Consider the following 13,719-nt stretch of genomic DNA (forward strand, 5'->3'; position numbering starts at 1 on the left):
AGTTTCAAGAGGAAAGGTGGGAATGGGAAACAAAGAGGCTTGAAAGGAAATTATGTGTAATTTATGGGGGTAGTGAGCTTCGACTAAGGCAAGAGAACTGAAGGAAGCATCTGCACATTTTTGGAGGCCAAGGGAGGTTGGGCTCTTTACGCATTGCACAATTCCAATAGGCAAGGAAAAATCTTGAGGGTTGAAGGTGCAAAGTGCACAAATCAAGGAAGACTAGGAGGCACAACTGCACAATTCTGCAGGTCAATGGAGGTTGACAGACTCTGGAATTGCATAGAACTATAGCCCTGGAGGATAGCGATTGCACACTGTGCAGTACGCAGCTCAGTCAGGGTTCGGTGAAGCTAAGTTTCCCGGTCATGTAGATTTTTCGAAAATGGCTAAGTGCAGGAGGGAGATGGAATCATGATGAACTTGAACTATGATCGCACACTTACCATAATTTTACAACATGACAACATAGATCATCAGGACAAACAAATAAATAATTCCCCTCTATGTGACTGTCTCATGACAAGATGTGACAAGTGTTACACTTAAGATAGACTTTGGGACGACCGAGACGACAGTTCTATGACAACGTTCAATACTTTGTGTATGAGTGTGATAGATGTTTACATGGTTAGGAAATCTCATTTTCATAAACACTAACCTTCGAAACCACCAAAAGAGGCTCGCAAACATTACATAACGGTCAAACATGCCCAAAGACGATAATTAATCCAACAAGAAAAAGGGGTCATAGAACTTCAAGAAAAATCATGGAATGAGCTTGAGTGTTTTCTACAATTAAGGAAAATACAAAGGAAAGCTCTAAAATTTGAGTGCAAGCCAAAATTTTAGAGGGTGTTGCAGTAGCTACAACACTTGGCAACACACAGGTTGAATTCCAACTTCTCTGTCTTGGTTAGTTTCTTTTGTGCAGGGCCTTGGTTCCTCGAGGAGTATTGATTCATCTTGTAGATAATTTTGGCCTTCCCACTTACCCCATGGGTATACATGGTTCCCTCTATACCTTCTCAGTTGAACACAACATAATATTCAGTGTAATCATAATGTTTCGAGTTAGGAAGGGTATTTGAGCTTGCGAGCTTAATATTTTTAAAGTATAGTTTTTAATCTCTGGTGTTGCTTCACTGCCAACAAGCCTAGACAGTACCCTGGAAGAGTCATGCAGGAACAAAAACATTGCTCCTTGCTAGCGAGATTGGACAGTACCCCAATAGAGTTTCTTGCTTTACCTCTCTGTGTAGGAAGCCTTTCTCTTCTTTCGCCTTTATTTATTTATTTAAAGTGAACTCTGCATCGATACTTATTTATTTTTGGGCAGAATATGGATCCCAACTTGTTGAGAGCATAAGAGGATGTTCCTTTAGAGAATCATATAAAGACCTTTGGTTTAGGTTTTCTCATTTATATTTTCCCCTTCTCCGTTTCTACTAATTGGATAAGCTTAGGAACACTAGCAAAAAAACTGAGTATAGGCATGAGGTTTCCAGACTAGCCATGGGTTCATGGTTGGACCAAAATTCTCCTTACGGATGGATCATATTTTCCTTCAAAACTTCATCAGCCAAAATATGTAACCAACACAAGGAAGACAAACAGAAGGCTAGCCAAATGATGCAGTGTCACAAGACTCTTTAGACTTCAACCACACACACACTTAGAATCCACAACGTAATCAGTCACAACACTTATTGATCTGCTCATGCAACAACGTAGAACTTTGGCTTTTGGCATTAACAGGCCTCGGGAAGTGATTCTACAGATCATACAACTTCTCTAATGAAACCACACCCTTGGGGATGAGATTCCATTTACTTTCATTGGCTGCATCCTACAGTGCCTTTTTGTTCTCATCCCCATCGAGTGTTGTGTCCTTTAATACGTCAACGCTCTCCATAAAATACAATATGTGTTGGTCGTTATCAAAAATGTGTAAGTTAGTGGTATTATATGGGACAGAATATTTATACAAAATTTCAATAGAAAAGTCGTCCCTTAAAGGTGACATCCTAGCAGCAACATTTTCCAAGTCATCAACAAGTACATTATGCATTCTTGGAACTGAAATAATATTAAAATCTTGGAAGTGAGAGATGAGTAGCCATACCTCTCATTGACATCGCCACCTTTCAAAACAATGCTTGAGTATTTCCAGGTGATTGTCAAACTAGTCTCTACTCATATCCACTAAATCCTTGATTTGTCTCCATCGCACAAACCTCTTTTCGTAATAAAATTATAAATCCCACATCTGTATTCCTCATCCCCAACATACCAATTCTTTACAGTGTAATACTTTATCGTTGCTCCCTCGGTGCAATAGAGATCCACTACTGTGGCATGGAGATGATTGGTGTCATAAAATGGTGCAGTGCATCTACATGTCAGAGAACTCCTCTCACCTCACAGAACTCCTCTCATCTACAACAATAAGAGTCCTCTCAAACTACCTAGTCTCCATCTCATTCATCCTTAAATAAGTGGATATTTCAATGGGTGACAAAGTGTGCTTGGGGATTTAATAGAAGGAGCTATCACTATAAAAAAAATACAATGCAGCATAATAGTTATCAGCAGGAGGAACAAACCTACCAAGTTATTTCCTAACTAGATCAAGATACTCCCGAATTACCTCTTATAACAAAAAAAAAAAAACCTCAACTTCCTAGAGTATACCTATGCATGGTAGCAATGAAAACACTGTCAAAAACAACATCTACAACAATGTTGGTCAATCTCTTCTTCTAGTCAAGGGCATGCCCAACTTTTGAAAAGTATCAAGGAGGTCAGGGTCCACCTCATCCAGGCTGCTCTTCTTCTTCTACTCTCTCTATTTAGGTTTAGAATAATAGCAAAGGTCTTGGAAATTGATGGGTGGGTAAAAGTTATCAGACTATTTGGGTTCTTCCATTTTTAATCATTATCTGTAAGCATTGAGTCTAAATTGCAAAATCCATTCAAGTTCCTTCTTTTTAGGTGAAATTAACCTAAGCTTTGGAGAGTTGTAAGGTGTAATGGATCTAAGTATATTCTACTTAAAATACAGTAACATGGTTTAAAAAAATATGCATTGAGATCAGAATCTAAGGATGAAACATAAAATATTTATGTTCATGATGACAAGAAATTTTAATTTTGACAGACCAGGAGGTAACTACTCAAAACAATTCATGATATTCATTCAGGTTGGTCTTTATTATATACATGAGGGAGAGACTATTCATTTCATCTCCCGGTGACTCTTCATATTTTCTATTATTTATTTACATCTATTACATTTATTCACCCAATCCTAATGATTAGGTGTCAACATTCCCCCCCTTAATCTGAAGGGATGTTGGTGAGTCCAAGCATCATTCTGAATCTTTCAAGCTTTTCTCTTCCAAGCGCTTTGGTGAATATGTCTGCAATTTGCTCATTAGTGGAACAATGGTGGAGATGGATTGTTTTGGCCTCAACATGATGTCGAATCAGGTGATATTTAGTATTGATGTGCTTCGTTTGATCATGGAACTTTGGGTTCTTGGCCAACTTTATTGCCGAGGTATTGTCAATCATGAGTGGAGTCGACTGTACTTGTTTTACCTGCAAATATTCAAGAATTTTCTTGAGCCACACAATTTCTTTTGTTGCCTCAACTGCTGCCACATGTTTTGCCTCTGCTGTGGAATATGTTGGAACTGATTGTCTGCATGATCTCCAGGAGAGAGCTCCTGATCCAAGACTCATAGCATAACTTGAAGTAGATACCCCAGTTTCTTTGTCTCCATCGAAGTCTGAATCAGAGTATCCAATCAAGCTAAAGTCGTCCACCTGTGTATACTTGATTCCAAAGTCTTGAGTTCCCTTCAAATACCTTAGAACTCTTTTTGCAGCAGACCAATGTCCCTCACAAGGCTTTTGCATAAACTTGGAGAGGATTCCAACATAAAACGAAATGTCTGGTCTGGTAGTAGTTAGGTAGTTGAGACTTCCTACAAGTTGTCTATACTTTGTTGCATCTTCAAATTATTTTCCTTCAATGGATGTGAGCTTTATGTTTTGTTCCATTGGAGTAGTAAGAGGATTGCATTCTATCATGCCAAACCTGTTCAACAGATCTCCAATGTACTTCTTTTGAGAAAGGAATATGGACTTCGGATGTTGAGTTACTTCAATATCAAGATAGTAATGAACATAGCCCAAATCAGTCATTTCAAAACCTTTCCTCAATTCCTTCTTTATGGATGCAATGTAGCTTTCATTGTTCCCTGTCATCAAAAGATCATCTACATATACCACAAGATATACAACTGTTTTTCCAAACTTCTTGATAAACAAAGTTGCATCATCAATATCATAATGTTTGAAATTGAGTTTCAGAAGATGCTCAGTTAGTTTTTCATACTAAGCTCGTGGTGCTTATTTGAGGCCATACAAGGATTTTACAAGTTTTCATACTTTATGTTCATGTCCTTTCACAGCAAATCCTTTAGGTTGGGACATAAAAACATTCTCTTTTAGATCTCCATTCAAGAAAGCAGTTTTTACATCCATTTGATGGACTTTCCAACCGTTCTGAGTTGCTAGGGCAAAAAGTGTCTACATGGTAGCCCATTTTGCTGTGGGGGGAAAAGTCTCCTCAGAATTGACCCCTTCCTTCTGTGCAAAACCTTTTTCCACAAGCCTAGATTTGTGTTTGTCAAGTGAGCCATCATCTTTATACTTATTCTTGTAGACCCACTTGCAGCCAATTGGTGTGGTTCCTAATGGAGGATCAACTAGCTTCCAAATGGCATTCTTTATCAGGGCATCATACTCCTTTTGCATCGCTTCTTTCCATTCATCATGAGAAGCAGCTTCTTTGAAGGAAGTTGGTTCAAAATCTGTAGACAAATTCAATTCACAATCATAAGAAACATCCATATCAACAGGTGAATTAGAGTCATCTACATCACCTCCATTTTTTTGGTTTGAATTTCTAGTTCCTGTCTTTCCAACCTCATCAGGATGAACACTTTCAAATGTCTTAGTCATCCATTTTGGAGGACCTTTCTCAGATGGTCCAGGCTACTCCGTTGATTGGGTTGGGACTGAATCAAGATTGAGTCTCCCAATTCTATCAATCACATCACTTAAAGTATCATCCGTTGTTGGAGTTTCATGCGGGGGAGAGAGTGCTTCAGAAGAAGATTCCATAGGTTGATCTAGTATAGGAATCCCCCCTTCAAGATGTGGAATCTGATGATCAAATTCTTGAAATGATTTTTCATTTGCAAATCTATCCAAGTGATCAAGTTGCCACTCAACAACATTGTCAGTTTTGGATGTTCAAGAAAGATTACATCTCTAGATACAACAAACTTTTTATTGACTTCATCATAGAGACGGTATGCTTTTGAGGTGTTTGAATACCCCAGGAAGATACGCTTACGACTTCTTGCACCAAGTTTGTTTCTATGTACCTTTGGTATCAAGGTATAACAGGTGGAACCAAAGACCCTGAGATGCTTTACTAAAGGAATGTGCTCATACCACATTTCATAGGGAGTCTTGTTTCTAATAGCATTAGATGGACATCTATTCTTTATATACATAGCACATAGAACTGCATCGGCCCAAAACATCAATTTTACATTTTTGAAAAACATCATGGAGCGCATCATATTTAAGATTGTCATATTCATTCTTTCAGCTACACCGTTCTGTTGGGGATTATAAGGCACAGTTGTTTGATGTTTGATCCCATGTTGGCGAAGATACTTTTCAAATTCATTTGAAGTGCATTCTATTCCATTATCAATTCGAATAGAGCCAATATGAGATTGTGCATCATTTTCAATCCATGTATGAAAGTTCTTGAATGTTTGAAAAGCATCATATTTGTTCTTCAATAAATAAACCCAACACATTCTGGTGTAGTCATCAATAAATGTCATCATATATTTATTTCCATTTGCAGAAGGAACAGGCATTGGATCACATAAATCCGAATGAATGATTTCAAGTTTTCTATGTGCTCTTGAATGTGAATCATGAAAAGGTTGTTTGCTATGCTTTCCTAGAATGCAAGCATCACATTGCTTAAGTTTCCTAGGAATTGTAGCCAAACTAGTAAGACCATTTTTCTTCAACAAGCAAAGGTTGTCATAGTTCAAATGTCCAAATCTAGCATGCCATAATAAACTCGATGGAAGTGTACCTTCTTCATAATGAGAATTGTATGAGAAATTTTGTGCACGAGTACAGGTACCCTGCAGCTTGAGAAGCCTTTCTTCTTCTATCCCCCTCATGACAAGTGAGTGGTCAAATGCTTTTCTCACCTCAATATTGCCATCAAACATATGAATGGAGTGACCTTGTTGGTGGATGTGGACCAAGGATAGCAAGTTTCTCTTCAACTATGGGAGATATAGAACATGATGCAGAAGGAAGTCTGGAAGACTAGGCAATTTAAGCCTGATTGTGCCAAGCCCTGATGGCTTGAGTTTTGATTGGTCTGCAAAGTATACTACTCCATCAACATTGTTAGTAAATTCTTCAAAAAATATTTTCTATGAGTCATGTGGCAAGTTGCTCCTGAATCAAGCAACCAATCATTTTTCCAAGAAGCAAGTGAAGCATTAAATAAGTCTTCATTTACTCCAATATTACATTGTGCCACAACATAATGAGTGGATTCAGGTGCTTTACCTTTGTCTGTGTCATTAGTTTTACCTTTGGGTTGGTTTCTTTGCTGCTCAATTTTGTCCCAAGGTAACTTGCATGTGGAGGCATCATGTGATCCATTTCTTTTGCAGCGTATGCAGTGCAAATCTGACTTTTCTCCTTGAGAGTGTCTGCCCCCCCTACCTCTAAAATATCTTCCTCTTCCTCTTCGACCACCTCTTCCTCTGGAAGAATCTTGGGCAAGATTCTTTTCTTTATGAGCAAGGCACACAACCTCTTCAGAAGATTCAAGGGCTATCTTCTTTCCAAAATCTTTCTCTCTTTCAGCAAATTTTTTCACAAGAGAGTCAAAGATAATATCTTTGAGATTTCCATTTGCTTGCAAAGACTTAAGATAATTGGAGTAAGTACGATAAAGTGTCTTGAGAAAAGCAATCAGAGGAATATCCAATTCAACCTTAGTGGCTTTGATATCATGCATTATAGATTTTACTTCGGATGCAAGAGCAAGAGGATCATTATTTTGTAATTCAAGAGTGAAGAGTTTAATCATGAGTTGAACAACTTCAAGTGCAGAATGTGAGTCATAGAGTTCCTTCAATTTTTGTAAGGCTTTGAAAGCATTTGAAAATGGCGAAATATGGCGACTCACCTCTTCACTTACAGATGTTGCAATTAATGCATAGGCTTTGCTGTTCTTATTTTCCCAAATGGCGAACTCCTTGTTTGAGGTAGGTTGTTCTGGCTCTTTGTCTCCATCTCCAACACACACTCCTTTCCACAACTCATTGAAAATGAGGGTGTGTTTTATCTTCCGGGACCACTTAGGATAGTTCTCCTTGCCAATGAGAACTACTCCCACAATAGATATGATTGAATGCATTGTAAAATCTGAGTGCTGTAAAAATACTTCTGCTAGCAAAAAAAATGTGCTTTTGTGGAGAAAAAAAAAATTCTGCTGCTAAAAAAAATTTGATTCTGATATATGGAGACAGAGGTATCACTGTACAAAATGTAGTACCATACACCGCAAGGTAATAGTATTCACCATTCACCGACTCTAATATTCAATGCCACATACAATGCAATAGCTCACAGTCACTAAAAAAAAATCATACCATTCGTGCAGGAGAGGAGGCTCTCACGCATAGGCTCTGGACAGCAGGGCGAGTAGCAGTTCCCTTGTCCATCCATTTTCCCACATTCTCTTCACTTGTGCACACTTCCTCAATATCGTTCTGGTCCTCCATATCTCAATTTCCATGCTTATCTTCATCTTATTATTTTTCTCTTCTCTCGAGGTCCACGATGAGATTCTGTTCACGCAAACTGAACTCTATTCGATCTAAAATATATTCACAACCTGTAATCACCAAATCCCAAACAGAAGCCCCAGGTTTGCAATGGGTTAGCAGGACAGACGGATGCAGAGAGGTGAAGGATGAAGACGTGGGCAAGCATGTCAGGCTATGTGGATGGGTGGCCCTCCATTGGATTCATGGAGCTGTTACCTTTTTTTTAATTTGTGGGATCACACCGGCATTACACAGATTATCACCCTGCCTGAGGAATTTCCCATGGCTCATGCTGTTGCCAATAGGTTAAGGAAGAGTTCGCTCATGTACTAGCGCAATGTAATCGTAAAATGAACAGTCCTTCCTATTGCGGGGATATGCAGTGATGGCAGTGGGCGTTTTCCCAATGCAAATTCACAATGCTTACAGAGGTCGTCTAAAGGTAGAGGCGGGAGCAGCTGCAGCGGGAGTCTCGATTTCATCGACAAGCAGTGCGCAGCGAATGTAACTTATGAAAACACTTCATAAGTTATTACTCTGATATGGGAATGATAGAGAGCAGCATTATTAGACCACACCAATGCAATATTCAGAGAAAATAACGCGACAGAGCATGAAAGTGGAGGAGCATGGGAGGCTATACCAGGAAAATTGGCAGAGGGACAGAGTTAGACTTCTGAAGAAATGGCAGAAGGGAGTTACAAAATGGAGCTGGAAGCCAAAAATGGCACTAGCTCTGATACCATGTCAGACTAGGAGGTAACTCCTCAAAACAATTCATGATATTCATTCAGGTTGGTCTTTATTATATACATGAGGGAGAGACTGTTCATTTCATCTCCCAGTGACTCTTCATATTTTCTATTATTTATTTACATCTATTACAGTTATTCACCTAATCCTGATGATTATGTGTCAAGAAATTTCATGTAACAAAGTTTGAGGAAGGTCTAGTATTTGCCCCTTTGAATTTGGGCATGGTAGATTCCATTACACAAACAACAAGCATAGATCCATGTTTACTCTGGATCTACCAAGTGCCCAAAGGGATCAAATATTTTTTCACTCTATTCTAGTTTGCATATAGGATATTGGATCCCTCTTGACCCTTAGTAGATCCATCGTAAAGATGGATCTACGTTGGTTTAATTCCCCCCTTTAAATAGGCTACATTCCACTTGAATACCATGGGTCAATACCATGTTCCATATTTACTTTTATTAATATTAATATTAGGGTTAATAATGCTTTTTTTCATGGTATTAATAATAATTTGGCCCATAGGCTTCACCTAACTAAAACCTCATTTTTGAGTGTTCATAAATATAAAGTAAAATATGGAGTAAATATTAAAAAAAAATGTTTTATTTATTTACCATACCTCTGGTTTATTTATATTTTATTAATTTACCATACCTCTTTTATAAATATGTTATTTGGCCCATGGTATTTAGCCCATGGTATTAAAATGGTATTTGGCCCATAGGCTTCACCTAAATAAAACCTCTTTTTTGAGTCTTTTTTAAATATAAAGAGGTTTATGGACTAAATATAAAAAGAGTTTTATTTATTTACCATACCTCGCGGTTTATTTATATTTTTATTTATTTACCATACCTATTTTTTTAGTGTTCATAAACCTCTTTATATTTTAAATTTATATTGTGTTTATACATAATAATAATTAGATTGATTTCTAAATAGGGCTGACATTAGATTAAAAATGTTAAATGTTAAACATTACATGTTAAATGTTTACCGCAATCAACCACTAAAAAAAGGTGAAAATAAAAAAATAAAATTTCATAAGAACATTAAAAATGCTTACTTTTCAAGATCTGCATAAATAAAATTTCATAACGACATGAAAAATGCTTACTTTTCAAGATCTGCATTGTTTTTTAATGAATTGTTGGCTGCAATCAAGATCTGCATTGCCTTTTGATGAATTGTTGGCTGCAATCAAAATATGCATTGTCTTTTAATGAATTGTTGACCACAATCAAGATCTGCATTGTCTTTTGATGAATTGTTGTCCACAATGAAGATCTGCATTATCATGATCATTAAACCCTCAACTCTAGATGAAATTTATGCTTTGATCATATAAACCCTCTAAATTATGTACCCATAAAAAACAAAAAACATCTTTAGTAAAAAGGAAGAACTCTTCAGAGTCCAAATTCATACCCATGTACAAATGGTCAAAATCTCCACACCTAATGACCTTTCCCTTCCTCCATCTAATCATTGATACTCTCCTAAGTTGTTTCCCATGCAAACTCCATCTGGGGTTTGAATCCCATGAAATCCATAGATCACGTTGATGGTCTTCCTTCTTCTGGCATTTCCACCTAGATATTAACAAGGCAGAGAAAAATGCAGTGCTACAATGTGATGTTGTATGATGTGAATATTTTATTTGAACCCAACACTAAACTGGAAATGAAAAATAAAGAAATATTTATAATATAAAATAAAATATATAAATAAGAAGTTTAAAATAATATTGGGATGAGTGTAAACATTTAAATATGGCCTCAATTAATAATAAAAAGTTAAATTAATAAAAATAATAAAATTCAATTTGTTATATTTTGATTTTGTTATTAACTTGTGAATAGGATTTGTTACAATACCATGGGCCAATACCATGGCTTATCAATACTACAAGTCCAAAAACCATAACTTATTTCACAACCAAAATATTTTATAACAATATGACAAGATTCTTAACCGTGGATATTCAACCTCACATTACAGTAGATATTATTAACTTGTAAAAAATAGTCTTTGTTACAATACCATGGGTTAATACCATGGATTATCAATACCACATGCCCAAAAAACATAAATTATTTCACAATCAAAATATTTTATAACAATATGACAATATTGTTAACCATGGATATTCACTCTCACTTTACCATGGATATTCACTCTCACTTTACCATGGATATTAACTTGTATATCGGCTTTGTTACAATACCATGGCTTAACAATACCACATGCCAAAAAGCCATAACTTATTTCATAGTAAAAATATTTTATTTTAATTTAATTTTACAACATTTTTTTAATTGAATCTAAAAGGGAAAATGTTACAACTTGAGATATATCTAAACCCTCTATCCCACGACTACTAAAAATATTCCCATAGAAATTAAATTAAGGTTTTAATAAAATTAAGCTAAGATATATATATATAGAACCGGCATAGATCCATCTTAGCTAAGGATCCAAGGGATGAGAGCAAGCAAATTGGCTAATTATAATAGATTAAATATGGTGCATGATTTTTTAAAGTTTTTCATTATTTTATTTTCTTCGATATTATTGATCCAAAATATAGGTTTTATATTTTACAACCAATTAAGTTTTTTTTTGATTTAGATCATTTCTTAAACACAATACAATGTGATCAAATTTAAGAGAGAGTTGGCGAGGGGGCGAAGAGAGGGAGGGAGATAGTGAAAGAGTTGGAGGGAAAAGAGAGAGAGAAAGAGAGAGTGATGGGGGGGGGGGAGAGAGTGATGTGGGAGAGAGAGAGAGAGAGAGAGTTGGAGTGGGAGATAGAGGGAGGAAAGAACAAATACATAGAGAGATAGAGGTGGAGAGAGAGAGGAGTGAGAAGGGAGAGATGGAGAGAGAGTGAGGAAGAGAGGAGAGGACAGAGATAGGGAGAGAAGGGGAAGGGAGAGAGATGGGGACATAGAGATGGAGAAGGACAAGGAGGGGGCGATATAGTCATAGAGTTGGATGGAAGAGAGAGAGAGAGAGAGAGAGCGGGGGGGAGAGGAAGTGATTTGGGGGAGAGATAGTGGTAGGTAGGAGATAAGGGATAGAGAGGAAGGAATATAGGGATGTGGAGAGAGAGATGGAATTGGAGGGGGAAGGAGAGGGAGGGAACAAGAAACACATAGAGGGAGAAAGGTGCAAAGAGAGTGGGGGTGACAAGGGAGTCTTGGAGAGAGAGTGAGGGAGAGTGGAGATTGGGAGGGAATAGAGAGAGGGATATAGATAGAGAGGGAGAGAAGGGGAAGAGTGAGATAGACAAAGAAGGGGAAGAGAGGGAGAAAGAGTGTGTGTATGTTTGGGGGTTGAGATAGAGAGAGGAATAACAAAAAGACACACATATAGATATAGATATTATATAGTATTATATAACCAACCTAGATCCATATTAACCCTATAACTATTAAGTGTTGAGAGGGATCCAATCTCTTGAGGTGCAAACATTTCCTCAAGTTTTGCACTAGAAAAAAAGTTTGTACCTCGAGAGATTGGATCCCTCTCGGTGCTTGATAGATCCGGGGTTAAGATGGATCTAGGTCAGTTAATATGAAATTAAAGTAGTTTTTATTTGATATTATAGTCTTAAAAATTAAAATTGCTCTTCAAATTAATTTCAAATTGGAACTAGATCCAATTAGATTCAATGAATAGATTTTTTAAAATACATAAAATAATTTTTTTTATTAAAAAATATATTTTTAAAATTACAAATTATTAGAGATAAATAATGCAAAGTTGGCTCACCTATACACCATGTGAGGATGAAGAAGTGTTTAAGGAAGGATAACCTTTCAACCAATCTTTAACAACCTTTCAATCCCCTATCACTTGTAAGTTTAGATTGCTTGACACAATTAAGATGACTAACATAAAAAAATGATTCATATTATTGCAGTACTTGTTAGGTAGTTGTATTTTGTTCTTAGACTAAATTAGTCATTAATGTTAGTCATTTTTAGTTGTATTACTTATTATCTAATCACATATTTTAACCCGTGACTAAATTAGTGATTTATGTTAGTCGTTTTTAGTTCGTTCACTTAAGATTGCTCATTTTTGGTAGTATTTCACTTGGAAAAGTTGTGGTGACTAACGTTTTTAGTGACCTAATCACTAATTTCTTATTTTCTACTAGTGATGGGGTAGCGGATAGTTTGGCCAATAGTGGAGTCGAATTAAACACATGAGTATTTGAAATGAATGAAATTTGCAAATTTCATATCCTCGTGCCATAATTCATGACCATGAATCAAAGGCCATCTAAGGTTGGTGGTAAACAAGATCAAAACCATCGGGAATTCAACTCCTGCATGCATAGTGGTCTGGCACTAAGAATTAATGTGGGTACACTTGGAGTACTCATGCAAATATGTGGTAAGCCTAGATGTTCTACTATAATCTCCAAGCTTATCTCAGCCAAATTGTCTCACAGTTAGATGGAGCCAAGCCTTAATGATGCAAGTTCCCACAATTTGATAATAATGCCAAAGGGACAACAAATAGTCTTTCCTCGAATATTCATTAATTCAATATAGGGAATGTTGGTCTAGATCCTTGTGAAGGATAGGTCTGATATTGTCACAGAGATTAGTAGGGATCTGTGTTTAATGTCGATAATGGAAAGGGATGGGGAATGTTCGGTCGTCATAGGTCTATATATGGTAATTCCTCCAGGCATTTGGCAAATTATTGTTAATTCCTCGTGGTGCTCCTTAATTTCTTATCTGTTGGTAAGCTATGTAGCCATGGCAATGGAAGGTTTTCAGTCCTTGGAGGATGAAGTGACAAGGTGGAAGAGGGTGGTAGAGTTCCTCTTAAAATTGTTGATGGGTCATATTGATCTCTTGACTTATCGAATAGATTTGATGGAGAGCGATGGGGCAGCAAAGGTTGCTCTGATGGAAGTGAAATTCAAGAGCTTGGATTCGAGTGTGGAATGGAAGTTTATTAGGCCTGAGGTAGA

The sequence above is a fragment of the Pinus tabuliformis genome, chromosome 4_2 (assembly GCF_031772625.1).
Source record: "Pinus tabuliformis cultivar Carrire ecotype Pingquan chromosome 4_2, CPIR1, whole genome shotgun sequence".
In the NCBI taxonomy this organism is placed as follows: Eukaryota; Viridiplantae; Streptophyta; class Pinopsida; order Pinales; family Pinaceae; genus Pinus; species Pinus tabuliformis.